General features: G+C 34.2%; 1 pseudogene; it reads right to left on the bottom strand.

Moving 5' to 3' along the window:
- Window positions 1–734: 734 nt before the first annotated feature.
- On the bottom strand, window positions 735–1,111 carry LOC105991501 (annotated as a pseudogene).
- Between the last annotated feature and the right edge of the window lie 12,462 nt (window positions 1,112–13,573).

Genomic DNA, 13,573 nt, shown 5'->3' with positions numbered 1-13,573 from the left:
TCTGTCTTGTCTTTATTCACAGAGCTATTTGTGTTTCAATGAAGTCTCGTAAACTTAAAGCTTTTTATTTCATGCTTCGGGGCAGAAGTGTAGGAGTAACTGCTGGTAACATGCTCTGATAGTATGGAATCCTGTTAGAATCTTGCCCTGCAACCTAAGGTGGTGAGTCCCATGTTCAGCTTCATAATCACTTTATCTACTGCTTCTGATAGCTTCAATAATCTATCAGTATTTTTATTGTACTTCTACAAACACAAAACTAAAGCTATCTGGGCATTGGTAGCTCATAACTGTTATCCTAGCTACTCAGGGGAATTCTCATTCCTGAGGATTGAGGTTCCAAGCCAGCCTGGGCAGGAAAGTCCGTGAGACTCTTATTTCCAATTAACCACCAGAAAACCGGAAATGGAATTGTGGTCAAGTGTTAGAGCATTCACAGACAAAAACAAAACAAAACAAAACAAAAACAAAAACTTACTAAAAATAGAAAATATAAGAAGAAAATCAGTTTTTGCCATGGCTCTCAAGTAATCTATAAGTATCTCCCTTCCCTTCATCACCTATACAAATAAGAATTTCAAGAATGGTATACACCAATTACACATACATAAAATCTTCTAAGTATTTCATAAATCTCCTCTTTCTTTGTGCTGAATCATTTTAAATACTTTATTTGAGGCATTTTATTATAAAAAGTTGGTACTCATAAATTTATATGAACTTAAAATTCATCAGACATTTTACTTCATTTTTTAGCTTGACCTTCTACTAAATCTGTAGCTTCATTGATTTTGGCTGCTATGTAACGTGATCCTCCTTTGTCTGGGTGATTTAAGAGCATAATTCGTCCATGAGCCTCTCTTATCTTACCTCTATTGGCAGTAGGGCTTACACCTAGTATTAATGCTGCTTCCCATTTTTTCATTTTAGGTTCAAATCCACCTCTGTAATAGCCACTGCTGAAGGCAGATTTTGGTAGGCTTTGAAAAACTTGTTTTACTAGAAGCTCCATATGCTTCATGGCTTGTAAAACCTAACGGCCTGCAAATCCTGCAGCAGCAATGGTCAGCCCAACTGCTACCACTGTACTGGCCATGGCTCCGCGCAGCTCCTTTGCCTCTACCGGGAGCCTCCCAGAGGCCTCGGCCTTCACCCCAGGCACAGCCGGACGACCTCTAGGTCTCCATCTTCCCAGGAACCTGGCCAAATCTCCTCTTAAAATAACAATTTATATATGTTACAGGATATATATAGATAGATAGATAGATAGATGTATATGTATATACATATATCTATATATATACATGTATATATATAGATATATGTATATATATATACATACATACATACACAGTTGCAAATGACTTAAAAACAAGGAAAACTCAGTCTTGGTTTTCTTTATTCTTCACAATTTTAAGATTTAAATGCGAGTCTGGGAAGGTGGCTTAACGGTAGAGTGCTAGCTTCGCATGCATGAGGTCCTGGGTTCAATTCCTCAGCACCACATAAGCAGAGAAATCTGGAAGTGGTGCATTGGCTCGTGGTAGAGTGCCAGCCTTGAGTTAAAGAGTTGAGGGACAGTCCCCAGGCCCAGAGTTCAGGCCCCACAACTAAAAGGAAAAAAAAAAAAAGAATTAATTGATCAAAGAAATTCACATTTAGAGCTGCATTATGTATATAACAAAATAAACTTTTGGAGTGACTTTTTATATTTGTCTCACTTTTAATATGTGCCCAGCACTATGTCAGATTCCATACAGGTAATCAGACAATATTTTTAAATTAAGTATCACTAGGTAAAGATTTGATAAGAACCATGTACATGATGATTTTGGGCAGATAAGTGATGTCTTTTTTTTAATAAGTTTTTTTTTTATTGTGAAAATAGTGTACAAAGGGGTTACAGTTACATGAGCAAGGCAATGAGTACATTTCTTATCCAGCATTTTTGCCTCCTCCCTTGTTTTTCCCCTACCATCCTGTCCCTCCCACCTCCTCAACTACACCCCCACCCCGACTAAATTTAGATAAGTGATTTCTGAAAAAAAAATCTATGTCCTACTCTATAAACCATTAACTATCTTACCCTATGTGGTAACAAGAACTTTGGAGACAGTATTAAAGACCTGGCATCTACTACTGGCTTATCCATGTGGGATCAGGATCAGGATCTGGATCAAGGATCAAGATCTTCTGGATCAAGATCCAGAAGAATTAGTATGACAAGACAGCAGAATTTAGAATGATTCAGCCATGTTCCAGGACCATGAAACCTTCTAAGAGGCCTGAAGGCAAGAAATATCTCTCCTTGAACATCAATAAGGAATTCACCTGTCCCAACAACTGAATGGAAAACTCATAAAACCAATTTTCATACTGTTTAACTTCAAATTAGAAGATATTATGGTATTATGTGTACCACTAACTTTGTGGTAATTTATTATAGCAACTAAAGGAAATTGATATAATCAGTGAGTCACTGAGGAAAAAAAATTAGGCTAAAAGAATTTCATTCATACTTTCAGAAGGATATAAATTCATCATCTTCCTTTTGTCCCATAAAGCATATTTTAATGAAGTGTAAAATGTCAAAGTCTAGAAGAGTCAAGAGTATGATATCCATAGCAAGGGTTAATCATTGATTTGGAGATCGCATAATATTTCTAACAGGTTGAAATATTAAGAAGCACATATCAAGAAATAAACAGAATGGAAAAGGTTTCAACCAATACAAACTCAGGGGAAAAGGTAGGGAGATGTTTTTCAAAAACTCAAAATTGTAATTAGGTAGATTTTGAGAGTAAGAGTAAATAAAAGGATATAAAGAAGTTAATTGAAAGGTTTCCTGTTTTAAAACAAAATCCACAAAATGATTTTGCTTGACATCATCTTATCTGGTCATATGTACATAGCTTTTGACCTTTTCTGCTTGTCTCAGACATATAGTAGTTATTGAAAATAAGGGAAAACATGGCCTGGCTTACTCCACTTTATATAATTTTTTCCAAGTTAAGCGGAATCAACGCCAAGATAGGGACACAAGAGATTTTTTTTCTTTTTTTTATCGTTTCTAACATATTTATAATGTACTGTGTGATTTGTTTTGTTGCTTTATATGTTCCTCCCCCACAGTATAATCCCTGTTTGTACTGTATTTGGTGCTGGTGCCCTGCATCTTGTATATACATTTCTCTAATTTGGAGAGGGGAAGGGAAAAAACAAAATGTTTAACTAGGGATACAGGTTGACCCATTGTAACAGTGAAATGTACAAAACACTATGTTGAAAAATGAACTTTGCCATTTAGGCTGGGGGTGGGAGGGGAGTGTAGTTGTGGGGTGGGAGGGAAGGGATGGTAGGGGAAAAACAAAGGAAGAGGCAACAATGCTTGATAGGAAATGTACTCATTACCTTGCTCATGTAACTGTAACCCCTCTGTACAATATTTTACAATAAAAAACTTTTAAAAAACACAAAATGAACAAACAAAACAAAGTGAAGTAAAAATTGTTTGGGCAAGTGTCCCTCTATATACCCCATTCCTAAACCCAATATATGTGGTGGTTGTAACTGATGGTTCTCAAAAGACAGAAATTACATCTCTGTTTCCAGAAATATGATTCTTAAGGGAAATAAAGTTTTGCTTTCAGAGTTACTTCATCTCATTTTAGATGAAGCAGAAGAGGGCTGAAGGCAGCAGCTTGCCTCTGATCTCTGCATATACTCACCAAATCCTGTCTGCAAATCTCAAAGATTTCCCATGCAATTTCAGTTACCATTTGGCCTTATCTCAAAATACAAAAGCACTTAAACAAGATTACCTTCATTACATAGGGTAAACACTACCATAACTTCACCAATATTCATGTTCACACTATTAAAATGTTTCACCAATATTCATGTTCACACTGTGAAAATGTTTCTGACAAATTAAAAATCAGGCAAGTATACACATTAAGAAATCAATTCAAGTAGAAGTTGCAATCTAAAGGAGCATTTTATTCTGAAACATTAACAAAACAACCAAGGTAGCTAGATCTTTAAAGAGAATGGCTATGTATAAAAAAGAAAAAACTGAAGAGAGACTTACATAGTTAAATTTGTATTTTATAGACATTTATTAAGGTATTTAGAATAACAAGTATAAATAAAAATTGTAAGAATTTCTAGAGAATAGAAAATTTATTCACAAGTATTAAAAACATCATTTTCCATTAAATTAATTAAATATAGTTGTGCCAGCATAAAATAAAAAGAAAAATAATATGGAAAAGAGTTTTTTTCTCCCCAAACAAGAACTTTATCCAAAGGCTATGTATTAGGCTCACTAAAACACTGAAAAGAGCAAACAGAGAGATTACCATCAGAGAAACATCCCCCAATATTGTAAAGGTTCTGCCACATTGAAACAGAATATTAAGTAACAAGAAAAGCAGGTAAAAGAGATTTAAATCTAGACACATCATTACAAAATATTTAAAATACAAGGTCAACAACAATAGCAGAAAAACAGATAAAGTTAGACTCAAGGAATTTCTTAATTTACTTGGAGAAAATTTTGAAATGGTTATGTGGAAATTATGAACTTATCATTAGAAAGAACTTTTAGCAACAGTTAAATGAGTTACCCAGTTTTCTAAGTCATTGTTATTAATATTCTGCAACTGAATGCCTTTGGATCACATTGGGCTATGTGTCTATTCGCTTCTTCACAATCTGCCTTAGCCACAATCTGGTTTCCAAACAGAACATTGCTGCTTGTTCACCAACTAGCTGCTTCCCTCTGGAGTTGGCATTTATATAGGGTTATTCAGCAAGATCCTGGCTCATCTCACGGTCTTTGGCTCAATTTCACACACTGACCTTCCCTACTGTGGATCACTTCGGAGAGCACATGGCCCCTCATATCTTGCCAGCCCAGTAGCTAGCCAGAAAATCCTCTACAACTGAAGAATGAAAAAAATCTTATGTGCTTTACTTGTAATGTCTATCTTCATTTTAGTATTTGTTGGATAGTTGTGATTGTTTTTGGTTGAGTAACAAGCTATTATTTTGATTTTAGTTTATTCCTCTAGTTGTGGAAGTGATATGTAATTTCTTCTTGTAGTATTTCTGTCATATTTTTCTTTAAGTCATTCAAAATTTGCTCACTATAAAGTATATTTCTGAGCCATCTGTAGCTACAATTCACAGCCCATTTATGTCCTTATCAGCAAAACATATTTGGTAGACATACATTGAATGAAGATGGATTCACAAGTGACACTAAGGGAAAACCTCAAAAATGTAAGATTTGCTGCCTGTCACATAGGCAAAAATTACTGCCACATTGTAAATTAGGTACAGATGCTGAAGAAGGTTCCAATCCTCAGAAATGTTCTTTACTAGGATGGTTATTAGCAGATTTCTATATTCTGTCCAAAGCTGGATGTGATAGTGTACAGCTTTATTTCCAGCACTTGAGAGGCTGTGGCAAAGGGAGAATGAGTTTGAAACCAGCTTCAGCTACATAGCCAGACCTTGTCCTAAAGAAAAAGAAAAAAGAAAAGGAAGAAAATGCTACATGATTTCAAAATTACAATACAGGAACATAGGGAAAAGCTGTCCATGAAAACCATTGAATTCAGTTCTACTTATTACCATAGTACTCACTTCTTACAGTAGAAATGAAGTTTTATGAATATACTCAAGAATAGTTCCTGAATGGATCTGAAAACTTAAATCAATGTTTACCCATGGTGTTCAATAATACATTGTTTTAAATGTTAGTTGAAAACTCCTACTGGCTGTTTCTAAGTACCAAGTTAAATGAAAAGTGCCTAATGGTGTCATTAAAACCTACAACTAGCAGGCACCCTTGGATTTTCCGAGAGCCAATGACACTGGCTATCCATTGGTTGCTGAAACCCTTGGCAAGCAGCCACAGCATTTCTAAAAATAGCTACTTTTCTGAACTGATTCATTGAATTTAAAAATAAATAAATAAAAAGCTTTATGGGAAGTAATTACAAAATCTTTACATTAATGCTAGTAATTAAATGTGACTAGGCCTATTATTAGCCTCTGTTCCTTTTTGCAATGGTGGAGTTTATGCTTGGTTAGTGTGAATTACCTTAATCAAATTAATGGACAAATTACAAGAGTATTCTATTTGAGGGGCCTGGAATTTTTTTTTTAACTTGGAGTAGCAGGGAGTGATTAATCTCATGATGAAAATAATAAAGTTCACAAACACTAAAATGTTCAATTCTTGTAATGGTAGTAGTATCAGAAACTGAAAATATCCAGAGATTACCCAAAGTAAGTTTTCCTTCCTAAATTGCTTCTATCTTAACTTTGAAAATAGTGTGGTAGAGAAACTGGGTGAAAATGTCTATATGTTGTATGTATTTTTTAAACTAATTCTAGCATAAATAAAAACAATCTTCTGGGTATTTTAATACTTCAGAATCATATGGTTAAAGAGAATATTTATAATCCTTTTTAAATTTTTTTTCAATTCTCTACTCAAGAGTTTTATAGTTCAGTGAGTTCTACTGCTTCATTTTTTCCCTTTTAATATAGTTGTATATCTGATTGATATTTAAAAATTATAGTTTTATGATGTATGAATTCAGTACAGAAGGACAAGAAAAATGCATTTAATATATTCAGTCCTGCCTTCACATTTTTTTAAAATTAGAGGGTTTACAAGCTTAGTTTCATAAGGAAACAATAAAAGGTAAAAGGTTAATAATCACAGTGCATGTATGTTATTTCCCTCTTAGCACATATCCTTACTCAGTATTCTTTATGATTTCCTCATAATTTCTTGGGACTATTGTAAAAAAAATGACCTTCTTTATGACAAATTAAGCAAGTATACTTGATTCTTTCTCTTCTGTCATGTATTGGAGACTTAATTTCCAGCTGGGGGCACTATTAAGAGGCAAATGTTTCCCATGAGGGCTAATATTAGCAATTGATTTATTAGTTGATGAGCTGATAGTTCTATGGGCTACTTTGAGAAAGAAGGTCAGGTCACTGGAAGATTGTTTTTGATAGTTGTGTCTTTGAATCTTTTCTTACTATCTCTTTTTGCTATCAGGTTATTACACTTATTAGTTGCCTCTGCCTAATAGAAGAGGAAAATAGACTGCAACTCCTGACACCAAGTATGCATCAAAACAAATCTTTCCTTCCTTAACTCCTGTATCTCAGGTTAGGTAGACACAGTGTGAAAACTGTGACGTATACAATGTCAGTCACCATGACCCATTCGGTGGCCACAGTAATTTCTCTTGAGAAGAAAATCTGTTTAATCTTAACAAATGTAATAGAAGCCAAGAATTTTTATTCAAACTTCTAGGATGAGTGCCAGCACCATCCAGGATAATATCTTGGAAGAATGAAATAGAATCCTTTTGTTAAGATAGGATGAAAGTTGAGGAAGAACAGCTACAAGGAGAGAACAGAGTCTTTAAGAAGTCCCAAGTAAAAGTAGTTAACAAAATCACTTCTCTTTAGAAATGTCTACTTTTATTTAAATCATTTTGAGCCTATTCGTGTTCATCTAACCAAGATACTTGGCTACTAGAGTAATAGAAGAAAGAAGTTAATAGAGAAATGAAGAAATGGTGTACTTGTTAAGTGAGAAAAGCAGTTTATATAAAAAAAGAAGTGGAATTCCAGAGGCTCGCATCTGAAATCCTAACTGCTCTAGAAGCTGAGAACAGGACTGAATGTGGAGCCAGCTAGCTTAAGTAAAGCCTTCAAAGATGTACTTCCAAATAGTAAGCCCATAAACGTAGACTTAATCTCCACCTACTTCAAAATTCTGTGAGATTAGCATCCTACAAAAGCAACAACACAACAATATACTCTAAGTACTGTGAATATCAAAATGTCTTAAATCACTTCATAGGATGCATTGTTCAAACACCAGCACCATATTCAGACTAAACAGTATGTGCATACATTTGAAGATATGATTTAGCATGAGACATAACTTGATTAAAATGCATTAAGATAAATAATTCTGTGATATAGAGATGGAAGTGGTTACATTACAATAAAGACAAAAGCTAAATTTTAACAAATGAAAAGTATTAGGCCAAGGATGTTACTGGGTTATATTAAAGTGATTTTTAAATCAAAATTAATTGTGCAATTAATATTTGAATAATTTCATCTCAAAAATCTTTAAATATTGTACATGTAATCAAGTCAAGACAACTAAGGTTTCACATCACTGTTAATCTAGGCCTCTTAGTAGTTATTGAATATTGTGTACCTCCCAGAATTGCCTTTGTAAACCAAACAGATTTTATCAGGGAGAATGTCTGGTACTGTTTAAAAGAGAGAAACAAAATACTCATGAAAATAAATACTTAGAAAATAGCATTTATTTTTCTTTATCTTTCAATAGGAGATTAATGTTTATTGTAGTTCCTTTCCAAAGATGTGATAGAGATATGAATGACATCACCAAAGTAACCAATCTTCTTTATCAAATTAGCATAATCATACTAATGGTATTTTTTAGGAAAAAAAAACAATACTATATTATCTTTAAAACAACACATTTTAATGAAGACCAGGACAAGTTAGAGGTTAGGGAGATAGAGTTTGAGGAGATAGAAAGGCATTTCTTAGTAAAGTAATGCACATTATAATCTTCACATATTACTTCTAACTTGGACTTACTGACTGATGTTTATTTGCCTTGTTTTTCTGTATTACAAATGATGTTTCTTGTAGTCCAAATTTTTAGTGTGGAGTAGAATATATGCATCATGGAGGATACATATGGAATGTCATATTGTATTTTGCCAAATCATCCTTAAAGTGCTTCTCCTTTCAAATGAGATGGTTGATTACTATGGACTCACTTCCCTGTAGGTACTTGCAGTCATCATGCTTTAATTGTTTACTAATTTAATGGATGAAATCAGTATCCCATTGATGTCTTAATTAGCAATTCTATGGCAACTTGCAAGGTTAAAACTGCTTCATAAGTGTATTAAGTGATTGGAATTTCCTTTTCTATGAATTTCCTGTTCATTATTTTTAGCTCAGAAATGCTTTCATAGATATTTGTAATCATTGCTAGAGCATTAGCAATTAGTAATGATTTCCAATTTCCTTGATGTTTTCACACTGTCAATTCCTCCACTGTATCACATGCCAAAACAATCTAGAATTTTAAATGTGTTTAATAAATAGCTACCATAAAGTGATGTTAAAATTAATTTTAAAAAGCCCTTAAGTAGTTTCATGTTGCTATTATATATAGTGTAGAAATTCTTTGAAGAAGGAATTATAGGAAGAGATTAGTAATCTGTTCTTTTTTCTTCTTAAATTATCTACTTTATATTCAGAAACACACACACACACACACACACAAATTGTGAATATGCCTAAATCCAAATAGATATTGATTTTTTTCCAGAAAATAGAAATCTATTATTTGAATATCCTCACCCAACAACCAAAACAGTCTTATTTCTTTACTGGTACAGCAGCATAGACTATGTTCAGAGGACTAGATAGAAGCTATCATAGTATATATCACCTTAATTCAGATTTAAACAAGTAGCTTAACATTTTATGGTTTCATTGATTTTGTTAACAACATGGGAAAATATTGACTCATGTTGTGTTTGTTGTTTTAAATTACTTATTAAGAATTCAGGACAATTAAGAATCACAGAAACAATATGAAAGCAAATATTTCCCTCATTAGAATGAAAAGATTTGGAGATAAATACAAGGAAATATACCCTAAGGAAAATACAAAGATAAAGATAGTTTCTTCCTTACCTTTATTTGCTGTCAAAGTTCTTGTAAAAAGTTTATCATTTTTTAAAGAAAATCATACAAGTTATTTTCAATGTAGATTTGGGATACATATCTAGTTCAGGTCAAATTAACATTTCCTTTAAGACATTTTATCTTTGAATTTTCTTATAATTATCAAACAAAATTAATTAGAGCTAATAGAAACTTTTCAATCAATTTTATGTTATCTTCACTTCTATCTTATATGTATGTAGATGTATGTGTATATTCTTTTAAAAAATGATGTAAGATGATATACAGAGTGGTTATAGTTACATAAACCAGGCAACAAGTGCATTTTCTTTTCAACAATGTCTCCTACTCTGATATTTCTCCCAGTTTTGCCCCTCCCATCTCTACCCTCCTTAAAGTTGTATAGTACATTTCCAACATAATGTCTACTGAATATCACCACTGAGTTGTTTACCTTTTGTCTGACCATTTCTGTGCTTCTTTTTTCCCTTCCCAAATCAGATCAACTCATATACAAGACAAAGGGTGCAGTGACAAAAGAAAACAAACTAAATGTAGTAGTGCTGGTGGCTTTATTATGGCCTTGTTTGTGATCATTTCGGTAAATGCCCAAAAGTGGGATTGCTCGGTCATAGGGAAGCTCTAAGTGGAGTTTTTTGAAGAATTTCCATACTGCTTTCCAAAGTGGTTGAACAAGTTTACACTCCCACCAACAGTGCAGGAGGATTCCCTTTTGGCCAAATGCCCTCCAGAATCTGTTGTTATAGATTTCTTGATTATAGGTATTCTAACTGGGTGATGTGGAAACTCAATGTTGTTTTGATGTGCATTTCTTTTATGACCAGAGAAGTTGAGCATTTCTTCATGTGTCTATTGGCCATTCTTATTTCTTCTTCAGAGAAGTTTGTCTTTAAGTCTTTAGCCCACTTATTAATAGAGGGGTTATTTCTTTCAGGATGTTTATTGCAACATTATTCACCATAGCTAAGATATGGAACCAACCTAGATGCCCCTCAGTAGATGACTGGATCAAGAAAATATGGTATATATACACAATGGAATTCTATGCTTCTATCAGAAAGAATGACACCTCACCATTTGTAAGGAAATGGAAAGGCTTGGGAAAAATCACATTAAATGAAGTAAGCCAGACCCAAATAAATATAGGTCCCATGTTTTTCCTCATTTGCAATAATTAGTATATGTCTAGGAGAATTTTATCAGATGAGCAGAAAAGATCAAAAGCTTTGTGCATATGATCCTATAAGATGATGCTAAGTGAAATGAACCCCAAGACATGGACACAAGAGGTCTCTCTTTGTTGTTGTTGTTTTAAATGTACTATGTGATTTTTTTTGTTTCCTTTGTATATTCTTCCTCCCATAGTATATACCCTGTTGTCACTGTACTTGATTTTGGTACCCTGTATCTAGTATATACATTTGTCTAATTTGGGAAGGAAAAGGGGATAACAAAATGAGGAAAAAAGACAAAGAATGGCCCATTGCAATAATGATACCCACAAGATACTATATTGGAAATTAATGTTACAACTCGGGAGGGGGGGAGTGAGGGAGGTGGTGGAGGGAATGGATAGTGGAAGAACAACAAGGGAAGGGGAACAATGCTCCACAACAAATGTACTCATTGTCTTTCTCATGTAACTCTAATACCTCTGTACAGAATCTTTACAATAAAATATTAAAAAAAACAAACTGAAGGAAAAGTATCAAGTTCTTTCTTTTTCTTTATCTTTTTTTCCCTTTGGTTTATGTCCAATATTTGCTGTTGTTGATTTTGTAACCCTGCCTGTTGTATATACATTTGTCTCCTTGGGGGAAGGAAAGGGGAATATCAAAATGGTGAAACAAAGAAGAAGGGAGAAACAAAGTAACAGTGATACGCAAAATATAGTATGTTCATTATATTGGAAATATACTTTAAAACTTCAGAAGCAGGGAGAGAGGAAAGAAGTGGAGAACAGGAGGGGTAGTAGGAGATTTTTTTTAATTTTTAATACATTTTATTGTAAAAATACTGTGCAGAGGGGTTACAGTTACATGAACAAGATAATGAGTACGTGTCCTATCCAGCATTGTTGCCTCTTCCTTCGTTTTTCCCCCACCATCCCTTCCCTCCCACCTTCACAACTAAACTCTACCACCACCACCACCACCCCTAAATTGTAAAGTTCGTTTTTCAACATAGTGTTTTATACATCTCATTGCTACAATGAGTCAACTGTATCCCTATTTAAGCATTTTTTTCTTTCCCTCCCCAAATTAGGGACGTGTATATACAAGATGCAGAGCACCAACATCAAATACAGTGAGAACAGGGGTTATTCCGTGGGTGAGGAACATACAAAACAACAAAACATCACATGCTACATTTAAAAATATTATAAACAGCAGTATTTTCACAATAAAAAAAAATAAAAAAATACCTTTAGTAACACACAAAAAATATTATAAACAATAACAAGCAAAGAAACAAAAAAAACACTTCTGTTCCTATCTAGGGGTTCATTTCGCTTAACATCATCTTATCTAGTCATATGTACATAGCTTTTGATCTTTTCTGCTTGTCCAAGACATATATACTAGTTATTGTGAATAAGGGAAACAATGGGACCTATGTTTCTTTGGGCCTGGCTTACTTCACTTAATATAATTTTTCCAAGTCTTTCCATTTCCTAACAAATAGGGTAATGCCATTTTTTTCTGATGGAGGTATAGAATTCCATTGTATATATATACCATATTTTCTTGATCCATTCATCTATTGAGGGGCATCGGGGTTAGTTCCATATCTTAGCTATGGTAAATAATGCTGCAATAAATATAGTTGTGCTGGTAGTTTTACTATGGTCTTGTTTGTGATCATTCCAGTAAATGCCCAAAAGTGGGATTGCTGGGTCATAGGGGAGCTCTATGTGGAGTCTTTTGAGGAACCTCCATACTATTTTCCAAAGTGGTTGAACAAGTTTACACTCCCACCAACAATTCATTATGGTTCCCTTCTATCCACATCTCCTCCAGCATCTGTTGTTATTAGAGTTCTGATTATAGCCATTCTAACTGGGGTGAGATGGAATCCCAATGTTGTTTTGATTTGCATTTCTTTTATGGTTGGAGAAGTTGAGCATTTTTTCATATGTCTACTGGCCATTCTTATTACCTTTTCAGAGAAGTTTCTCATTAATTCTTTAGCCCATTTATTTATCGGGCAGTTGTTTCTCTGAGGATTTGTGGTTGGGGATTTAATTTTTTTTTTTTTTGGTCCGGTCGTGGGGCCTGAACTCTGGGCCTGGATTCTGTCCCTCAGCTCTTCAGCTCAAGGCTAGCGCTCTACCACTTTAAACCACAGCTCCACTTCCATTTTTTTCTTTTTCTTTTGCTTATGTGGTGCTGAGGAATCGAACCCATGGCCTCATGCATGCAAGGCAAGCCCTTTACCTCTGAGCCACCTTCCCAGCCCAGGGATATAATTTTTTGAGTTTCAAGTATATTTTGGATATGAGTCCCTTTTCTGCTTTAGGGCTACTGAAGATTTTCTCCCTATCTGTGGGCTTCCTATTGATCTCTGTATGTCCTTTGCCATGCAGAAGCTCTACAGCTTCATGCAATCCCATTTGTCCAACCATTATTTGATTTGTTGTTTCTGGGTCTCTATTAAGAAAATTTCTGCCTGTGCCAAGGAGACCTAGGGTTTCCCCTCATATTTCCTGTTTTCAAGGTGTCTACTTTGACTCCAAGGTCTGATCCATTTGAAGTTGGTT

This window comes from Dipodomys ordii, unplaced genomic scaffold (genome assembly GCF_000151885.1).
Source record: "Dipodomys ordii isolate 6190 unplaced genomic scaffold, Dord_2.0 Scaffold73, whole genome shotgun sequence".
NCBI classification, from domain to species: Eukaryota; Metazoa; Chordata; class Mammalia; order Rodentia; family Heteromyidae; genus Dipodomys; species Dipodomys ordii.
The sequence above is the reverse complement of the archived record's forward strand: the minus strand, read 5'-3'. Positions and strand labels throughout refer to the sequence as shown.